Below are 7829 nucleotides of genomic sequence, written 5' to 3'. Positions count from 1 at the left end.
TGCACTGTTTGTAAAATAAATTAAAAAAGAAAATTAGTTCTGTTATCAAACCCAACTGACCTTAATGTTATAACGTCAATGATATGGATGTCCCTGTTGATGGTCTGTAATACATTCCTGTCTCTATCCACTTTGAACTTGAGTATGCATGTTGAGTTTCTATGCAGGTTTACTGTATAAATGTACAATTTGTTGCCATCCGTTCAGAATATCTGTGTGTATTACTCTTTCCAAACTTATTTGTATTATGGGTTATAGACTACTACATACACTGCACTAAGATTTAGAATAAATATAAGCGTATACAACGGACAATCTCACCTACTTTTCTTCATTAAGTGCCTAACCATTTCGCTACCGAGCCGTTTTTCCATACTCTATACAACAGATTCCCATTTTCCATGATTGACTTACCCACACAAATTAGACATTTGGTAATACAGGCTTACTCTTGAGTCATAGAAACACCTTTTTGACTAGAACGGGAATGCCACTGACCATATGCAAGCAGTGTATAAATGCGTCCTGCTGTCAGTAGAGGCGGTTTTGCTGGAGTTAACCAAAGAATACTTGTTTTATGTTGCATGCAGTGAAATGCTTTGGAATCTGTCCAAAATTGATTGCAATATGTTTCAATTACGTGAAAATAGGGCTGGTGTCCTCCTTTAAACATTTTTCAACATTTGCAAAACCACCATGAGGTCCTAATGGACAAAGGATTGGGACACGTGACCATTACACTTACAGGGACTTTGATAACATTGCATTCTAAGTACATAGACATTAATATGAAGTTCCCCCTTTGAATGTATAAGAGCTTGAGCTCTTCTGGGACAGCTTTCCACAAGATTTTTGAGTTTCTGTGGGAATTTTTGCCCATTTATCCAGTAGAGCATTAGTGAGGTCAGACACTGATAATGGCCGAGAAGGCCTGGCTGGCAATCTCGGTTCCAGTTCATCCTCATTCCAGTGTTTGATGGGTTTAGGGTCGAGTTCCCACACACCAAACTCATCCAACCATGTCTTTATGGACCTTACAGTAGCCAGAACATACCTTCTTCCCATTACAACAATATAAGCAACACAGAGTTTGACAGATTTTGGCCCAGTTAGTCCACAATAAAAACTTACCTAAATTATTCCCTAAATATGTTGTCCTTCCCCTTAATTTTGTCCCCTTCAGACTTTGACTTTGTTTCACATGAATATATATAGGTAAAATTAACAAATGTCAAAATACAAATTTGTGATGTAACAGTTTCTTTAATTTTTGAGATTACTCTTAATCAAGGCCAAGACCAGGGTATGTGGACCTGGGTTTGTGCCTAGAGTAGAGCCTATGAGCAGAGCCTTATGACACCATAATGGAAAAGATGCTACAGATTTGCATGAAGAAGTGAACCTGGCCACCAATTCAATATGCATAGTGAATTTTCATTAGTGTGATTATATATAAAAAAAATGTGTGTCACTCTACTGCAAATCATTAAAGAAACTTTTGAAGTCTTCAGCTTTTGTGATTTTATTATTTATTTTTTTTTTACAAGCTGCACTAGTTTTGCTTTGGCTTTCGTACGCATTTAAGATAATTTCTTAAGGGTGTATGCCCAAAATAATTAATTATTCTTCTTTGTGCCCCCACACCAGGTAAATTAAAAGAACAGTGTTTATACGCTTCTATGCCCCTATAGTTTAACACCAGGAACAGTAAAAGAGCTGCAGTTGTGAACCATAGTTAAGAATTTCAGGCTATGTGCTAGGTTAAACGTATTTGTTTGAAATTCAAAAAGCATTATAGATTTCTTAGAATAGCTGTATTTTTTTTTTTGAGGCAATATACAGTTAATCTTGTTCTAATGGTAAGGGGATTTCTGTACCCTGCATTTTGATGTTTGTACATTGTTTCCAGCAACCATCCTTGTACTGTATGTTCAGTTCCTTCAAGTATAAGAAGGACTGTGCTAGAAGAAACCGAATTGTTATTTATAAATTGCAGTTGGATGACACATGCCTGGCACAGTCTGCCTGTTCTGAGACATTCAATGAATAGTACACAGTTGTCTAGTTTATATCTTTCCTGTATATTTTTTCCCATTGTGTTTTAACACAAAGCCTGTGTACAGCCAACATACACAAACAATTGTAGTTCTTTGCAGCAGCCGAGTCTACTGAAAGCACAGATGTTGCCCATTGTTGGGTTCTGATGCCTTTGGAGGGTCAGAGGTTTAGATGTAATGCAAGGAAGTTTTATTTTACTGGGAGGGTGGAACATAAACGGAGCATAAAACTAAATCCAAGAAAAGATCAAAGAACGATTAAAGTCTGAATCTTATAAACTGAAATTCTAATTTTTTTGTTGTTTTTTTAAAGTAATTCAATGACAAGCACATCTTAATCATAAGATGCTAGGTGACCACACTTCTCTGGAAGTTCTTTCTATGACTATCCTGTAAATCACAAGAGGAAAGTATTTTCCCCGACACCGAAGGGACCTCTCTCTGCTGGTACATGAAGTTTGGGGGGTGCATCGTACAGCAACTTAGCAGACAGTTTCAGAAGAAAAAGGGTTTATTTACTAAAACCAGTTACTCCAACTTGTTTCAACCAAGTTCCCTAATAATACAACTTAGTATCAGTTTAAAGTAAAATACCATTAACATTTAGAACAGGTTTTCAAGGATGCATAGTACTAGAGGTTAGGAAATTCTGCACTAAACCATAGGTTGTAGATGAGATGAAACATTTCACTTGACCAACATAGTCATGCATCGTGGAAGGTCAACCCAAGAATATTTTGTGAGATGAGCTGCATTGTGTTATTTCTAATTGCATTAACTATGCGGTATGCGGTGCCAAGTGCATGTCAGTAGCCACAATGGGACATTAGGAAAGAATACGAGGAAAAAAGGGTCAGGATGAAGGACTAGTAGACATGCTGGATTGACCACAGATATCCATAAAAGCAAACTCATGATGTTTGAACAAATCTGACACATTTATTCTAATAGAATAAAAATAATGGCTTGATGGGGTTTTATTTTCTGGGGGTTTTTTCTGGAATGTTTCTACTGCCATTTATTGTCAAGGGTGTATTGCACCATACTTGACAAGACCGGTCTGCTATGGTTAGTAGCAGCTACACTTATTTCAATACAACTGTCGGGAAATCCTAAGGACTTCATGCACTAAAAATCCATCCTAAATGTTTTCCGCTCCTATCACCCTCCTCTGTCTCAAAACATTCACCACCCCTTTCATCCTCACTGCCAAAGAACTTGTTGACCATTTAAGAAGTAGATAGAAAGCATCATTTATAACATTTTCCCTCATGATGTTGCCTCTTTGTCAACTAGATAACCTCAATTGCTTCAGATCCATCACCCCTAATAGGGTATCTGATATCTTCCCATACTCCCACTTTACTCCCTGTACACTTGACCCTATTCCTTTGCATCTCCTACCTTCTTATTCCGATGCCCTCGCCTTACCTAGATCCTGCATTTCTAACTGGCATCTCACTAAGCTTTTCTGTGCTCCAAACTACTCAACTTTCTTTCATTTAGCTCTTTTTTTTTTTCCAATATTTCTCCATGCTCCACTAAACAGCCATCACCAAAGTTACAAAAGATCACTAATAACATCTCCTTACTCATCTTCCCAAATCTCTCCAGTCCATCACCACCTTCCATGCAAACCCTTAATCCCTGTTTGTATGTGTGACTCAAAGCAGTCCTTGTTCAAGTACGACCTCTCCGATTGTACCTCTGCTACTAGTTTGTCTCCGCTACTGTTATGGCATCTCGCTATCTGAAGCTCAAATACTGAGCAACTGGCCATTCTCCTGTCTCCTCAATTCCTGGTATCTTTATCACAACTAAGGTTTTCAATACCCAACAGCCCAAGATTACTGTGAGAACCACTTTGAATGGCTAATCGAGGACTACATTCAAGAATGTTTTTCAAGTTAAAATCTAATCCATGAGTGGCCTTTTCAAATTATTATTTTTAAATAATGTTCATTGTAAAGTAAGAAAATGATTTGGACTCTTTAATTGACATTTAGTTGGTAGTTTCCAACTCAACCTACTAATATATTGTCTCACACAGGGCTACAGTTGCAAATTGTTTAACCCCTTAATGACAATTGCCGGTCCTGGCACGGCACGGAAAAGCATGTGCTTTACGACAATTGACGTGCCAGGACCGGCACGTCTTTAAACGGGTGCAGAAAGCGATCTACTATCGCTTTCTGCACCCAAAAAGCGTTGCTGAATGCCTCGACCTCGAGGCATTCAGCAACGCCGCGATCGGCACAAAGGGGCCATCTCTGGCTCCTCCACGGGGCGTCAACATCCGCCATACTTTGTATGGCGGCGGACGCCCGTTTTAAAAGCGTTTAGGAGGCGATCGACGATCGCCTCCTAAACTTAAATGGTGTCGCTGGAATGCCTCGATCAGGAGGCATCCAGCGACACCAAACACTAACCTTTTGATGGGCTGTGACCGCTCCGGAGAGCGGTCACAGCCGCAGCTGCCGGCAATCTTCGCCATCAAGGAAGATGGCCGCCGTCCTGTAACAGGAACCACAAATTTTAAAAGTTCGCTAGATAGTCCAGACCATCTAGAGAACTTTGGCTCCACTTGCAGGTTGAATACAGGTACTGCATTCACCATGCAAGTCAATGGAGCCCAGCTTTCTAATCACAGTGTGATTAGTAAAAATAAATTAAAAAATAAAATAAAATTAATAATAATTAGAAAAAAATAGTAAAAAAACAGTAAAATGTAAAAATCATTTCCCACTGATGTCACTATCAGGGGAACCTCCAAGTTGAAAAAAAATGTTAAATTTTTTTTAAAAAAAAATAAAAAAAATATATATATATATATAAAAAATATATTTTTGTGAGCAAGTCCTAAAATTAGCATATTAGCTTAAAACAATTCTCGCATGGAAAGAGTTAAAATACTGGCATATTAAATGCCCGTGGGGTGTCTACTTTTAAAAAATGTATGATTTGATGGGGTAAATTGAATGGACCAGGTTCAACAACGTCCCAATTAACACGGGGGGAAGGATGGCCACACATCTAATTTCCAATTAGAAAAATGCACACGTACCAAATGTGGCCTTTTAGTTCCCCCAAAAAATGACACACCCATGCATGTGGGGTATCACTGCACTCAGGAGATGTTGCTGAACACATTATGGGGTGTCGTGTGACAGCGGCATATACCAGGAGCTGTAAATTCATACATAAAGTAGGTGTGTGTGGGAAAAATACACACACAAAAATATTACTGCAAACTTTGAAAAAATGCTGGTGGTAAAATATGTGCATGCAAAGAGTTAAAATACCAGCATTTAAAATACCCTGTGGTGTCTAGTTTTGAAAAATATATGGTTTTGTTGGGCACACTGAAATGGCCTGGCTCAAAGATGTACCAAATAGGGCATGGGCAGTGGATCCCAAATGCCAAAGTTCAACATTGAAAAAAGCGCATGCCCCAAATGTGGCCCTTTTGCCCCAAAACAGTCAGGCAAAATCATTCATGTGAGGTATCGCTGTACTCAGGAGATGTTGCTGAACACATATTGGGGTGTTTTGTGATAGTGACATATACGAGAACATTTTAATTCATACCTGAATTAAAATGTGTGTGGAATACCAAATGCAAAAAAATGACTACCACAAAGTTTGACAAAGACTGGTGGTAGATATGGTGCATGGAAAGAGTTAAAATACTAGCATTTGAAATACCCTGGGGTGTCTAGTTTTCAAAAATATATGGGTTTATTGGGCACACTGAAATGGCCCGGCTCAAAGATGTACCAAATAGGGCATGGGCAGTGGATCCCCAAATGCCAAAGTTCAACATTGAAAAATGCGCATGCCCCAAATGTGGCCCTTTTGCCCCAAAACAGCCAGGCAAAATCATTCATGTGGGGTATCGCTGCGCTCAGGAGATGTTGCTGAACACATATTGGGGTGTTTTGTGATAGTGACATAAACTAGAACATTTTAATTCATACCTGAAGTAAAATGTGTATGACAAAACAAATGCAAAAAAATGACTACCATAAAGTTTGACAAAGACTGGTGGTAGATATGGTGCATGGAAAGAGTTAAAATACTAGCATTTGGAATACCCTGGGCTGTCTAGTTTTCAAAAATATATGACTTGATGGGGTAAATTGCATTGGCCGGGTTCAAAGATACCCGAAATGGCACATGGGGGGAAGAATTACCAGATTTGGAAAAAATGGCTTTGAAATAGCAAAACGCTACCTGTACTTATTGCCCCATAATGGGTAGAAAAAAGCAAAAAAACATAAAAACATTGGGTATTTCTAAACTCAGGACAAATAGTAGAATCTATTTAGCAGGTTTTTTCATTACCTTTTATAGATGAGTAAAAGATTTTTCAACTAAAAGTTAGAAACAGTCATTTTTTTCTACATTTTTCACCATATTTTATAATTTTTTTAATAGTAAATAATATGATACAATCAAAACAATGTCATCTAAAGAAAGCCCTTCTTGTCCTGAAAAAAAAAATATCTAATGTGTGTGGGTTCAGTAAACGGGAAAGAAGAAAATTACAGCTAAACACAAGCAGCGCAGAAATGTTAAAAAGGCCATTGTCACAAAGGGTACAAAAAGTAAAATCAGCCTTTGTCTCGAAGGGGTTAAGCTTGTTTTTCCTGCAAGCAGACATTAATATCTTCTAGCTCGTGCCAACACTGCTACAGAGGTGGACACAGAGCAAGTCTGAATCTGTACTTTATTGACAGAGTATTGATTTGTTCTCTAAGCGTTTAGCAGCATGTCCCCTCTATAGCAGACTACCTCAGTTAATCCTAGAGAATTATGTTTGCAAAGGACATTACTTGTGTTTGTGGACACTTGTAAGCATTAAAGTGTTGGAGCTTTGTGGACTGTTAAACGAGCGGATCCATGTGTCATTGTGCTTTTTGCAACCGCTCCAGGAACACTACTGATAAACAAATAAACGGCATTTACGGTGATAAAATGTTCCATGCCCTATATATTTTCACTACCCGGGAGCAGCTACCTTCGACAGTGCCCATTAAAAAGTAGGACTGTTGGGAGGTACGGTATACCTGAACACCTAAATCCAAGTCTGAATTGGCCGTAAAACGTTGAAAGAGACCTAGCTATAAAATCGAAACAGGAACAATTTTTTCCCCCATTTTCTAGATTGTAAACTTGTTTGAGCTTTAAGTCTAATTGTTATGCGCTCTTTTTTATGCCCTGTTAACCCATTGTACAGTGCTGCGGAATATGATAGGGCTATATAAATCAATAAATAATAATTTTGAACAATAACCTCTTATTATACTTTATTTATAAAGCACCGACAGATTCCGCAGATTTTACAGATAACGACAGGTACAATACAGCAATTGACATACAGATACTAGAGGAATGAAGGGCCCTGTTCCCGCAGGAGCTTACATTCTTTAAACCATTACATACATACATGCATACATGTTTCGGTGAGATAAAACCATTCTATATGCATTATAAAGAGCTAGCTTTGTTCACTTTCATCTATGAGATGCGCTCAGGTGAACCTATATAAAAGCAATTTAGCGTGTTATAAACACAACAAGCTGATTTCTGCAAGCTGATACATTCTACTTGATGACACAGCATCCTGAAATACAAACACCAGAGTCCAATCCATTTCTATATTGGCATGTTTGTAGTCGGTGAGTCATTTTACAATAGCAGCTGAGTAGACAAGTAACAAAGACTTCTGTGCTTTCCTCCAATTCTCACAAATAGCATTTACAGGATTTT

Source organism: Sceloporus occidentalis, unplaced genomic scaffold (assembly GCF_023333645.1).
Source record: "Sceloporus occidentalis isolate IW3139 unplaced genomic scaffold, rSceOcc1.0.p SCAF_48, whole genome shotgun sequence".
NCBI lineage: Eukaryota > Metazoa > Chordata > Lepidosauria > Squamata > Phrynosomatidae > Sceloporus > Sceloporus occidentalis.
This window is presented reverse-complemented; position numbering follows the sequence as displayed.